This window comes from Mixophyes fleayi, chromosome 9 (assembly GCF_038048845.1).
Source record: "Mixophyes fleayi isolate aMixFle1 chromosome 9, aMixFle1.hap1, whole genome shotgun sequence".
In the NCBI taxonomy this organism is placed as follows: domain Eukaryota; kingdom Metazoa; phylum Chordata; class Amphibia; order Anura; family Limnodynastidae; genus Mixophyes; species Mixophyes fleayi.
The window spans coordinates 86728822-86731248 of NC_134410.1; the positions used below are offsets into that span (position 1 = coordinate 86728822).

The window sequence follows — 2427 nt, forward strand, 5'->3', positions numbered from 1 at the left end:
GGATCAATTCCATCACGTCGAATTTATCTCACTACATTGATTTTTTCTTGCAACCGTATGTTAAACAGCAGAAATCACATCTACAAGATACAACACATGTATTGCAACTATTACGGAATATTGATTGGAAAGATGACTACTGGCTAGTCACATGTGATATTACATCACTATATACTGTCATCAACCATCAGTTGGGCGTAGAGAGCATTAAACACATCTTGGAACGTGACAGTCAACTCCCACCAGAACAGATCGCTTTTTTAATTTCCAATATCCAATACATTCTCACACACAATTACTTCTGGTATAATGACCAATTCTATCTACAAGAGCATGGGCCATGGGCACTAGTTTGCCCCCAGTTATGCTAATCTCTTTATGAGTTATTGGGAAGACAGAAACATCTGGTCTGGTCATAGCTGGGGTGCAAACCTTGTGCTCTGGAAGAGATATATTGACGATATTCTCTTCATTTGGGAAGGAAGTGAGGATACTCTACAAGAATTTTTACACTATATGAACAACAATGCAGATGGTCTTACCTTCACTTCCAATTTTAGTCAAGAACGTGTAGAATTTTTGGATTTGGAAATTTTTATCTCCAATCATATTTTAGCCACAAAAACCTTCAGGAAGAGTGTGGACGTGAATAGTTACATTCTAGCAGATAGTCATCACCATCCAAACTGGATCAATAACATCCCTCTAGGCCAGTTCACTAGAGTCAGACGCAATTGCTCTTCCTTAAACGACTATAGAGAACAAGGTAGCATTATGAAACAACAATTCCTTGATAAACAGTATAATCAAATAATTGTGGAAAGGGATTTTAAAAAGATTGAAGGTGTTGACAGAGAGGGCCTTTTGACATATAAATCCAGATCAATGTATATGGGCAAACAGAAGAAGACTTATTTTATCACTGAATATTCAGAGGGATCTACTCAATTGCGCAAAACAATCAAGAAACATTGGCATTTATTACAGAAAGATAACACACTTAAAGGCCATTTGCCTGATAATCCTGACATCGTTTTCAGAAAAGCACCAGATTTTAAAAAGAAATTAGTTTCCAACCACATTAGGAACAAACCTAGGCCTGATGATTGGTTGTCCCTTCAGAGTCAGAAACCAGGATTCTACTATTGTGGGATCTGCCACAACTGTAAGATCCTACATTGCTCTAGCACTCACAGAATATAGCTCTACACATACGGGCATTACATATAAGATTAGAGATTTTCTAACCTGTAATACAGAGAATGTGATATATCTCATTGAATGTCCTTGCCACAAGCAGTATGTGGGACGTACCATTCGCAAATTGAAAACCCGTATTGGTGAACACCTAAGAAATGTACAGAAAGGGTTCGAACAGCATAATTTGTCTAAACATTTTAGAGAAGTGCATGCAAGCAAAATAGACAATTTTAGTTTTATTGCCATCAAGAAGGTCTCTAAGAACTGGAGAGGAGCAGACCATGTTAGACAGATAAATAAAGAGGAGGCTAGATCTATTTTTACCCTTAGAACATTAGATCCATATGGTTTGAATGTAGATTTCGAATTACAGTCATTGATATAATCTCCTTTCTATATGGATTTTACATTTATGTGTAGTTCCTTATCCGGAGGGATGCCGCGGTTTCTCATGGAGAGTTAGCTGCTTTGACACCAGCAGGTGAGGTCGATTTCCATCCGGATGATTTACCTACTATCATATCATCCTACCACACGCCCAATACCGTCAGATCTTGGAAGCTAAATGGGGTGAGCCAGACCAGTACCAGGATGGGAGACCACCTGAGAACATCTGGTGTAGTAGGTTTTCTCCTCTTGAGTGTTCCCTGATTTCTGCTCTTGGTGGTGAGGTCCCTTCCCTCCTTCCTCCTTCTTCCCCCATTCCGAGCGCCCCGCCGGGTAAGTATACCTCATTTATGTTTATCACAACGTATGATACGTATTCTCCGAGATACTGGCTATTACTATATAACCACATTATGATTTCAAGTGCTGTTTTTGTTTAAAGTGTGGAGTTGGTTCCAGTAAGGATTGCTGTGCTGTGCTGAGAGAGTGATATAGTTTGGGGAATTATTCTGTGTGTTTATTGAACGGGATTCGTTTTTTTGTGTGTTTATTAAGTGTCCTTTTTTTTTTTTTCCTTCTTTCTGTTAGAGCTAGTGGGTGTGGTTTAATTGCATAGTTGATACAGCTGGTTAGTGCAAGCTCTATTTAACAGGAGGTAGCAAGCGATTTCATTGAGCTTGTGATTTCACTGCTTTTTTGATTCAAGTGCTGTTTTTGTTTAAAGTGTGGAGTTGGTTCCAGTAAGGATTGCTGTGCTGTGCTGAGAGAGTGATATAGTTTGGGGAATTATTCTGTGTGTTTATTGAACGGGATTCGTTTTTCTGTGTGTTTATTAAGTGT

At 38.8% G+C, this 2427-nt stretch overlaps 1 pseudogene; it reads left to right on the plus strand.

Annotated features, from left to right (window-relative positions):
* Positions 1 to 1709: 1709 nt before the first annotated feature.
* LOC142102576 (5S ribosomal RNA) lies at positions 1710 to 1828 on the plus strand (annotated as a pseudogene).
* The last annotated feature ends 599 nt before the right edge of the window (positions 1829 to 2427 follow it).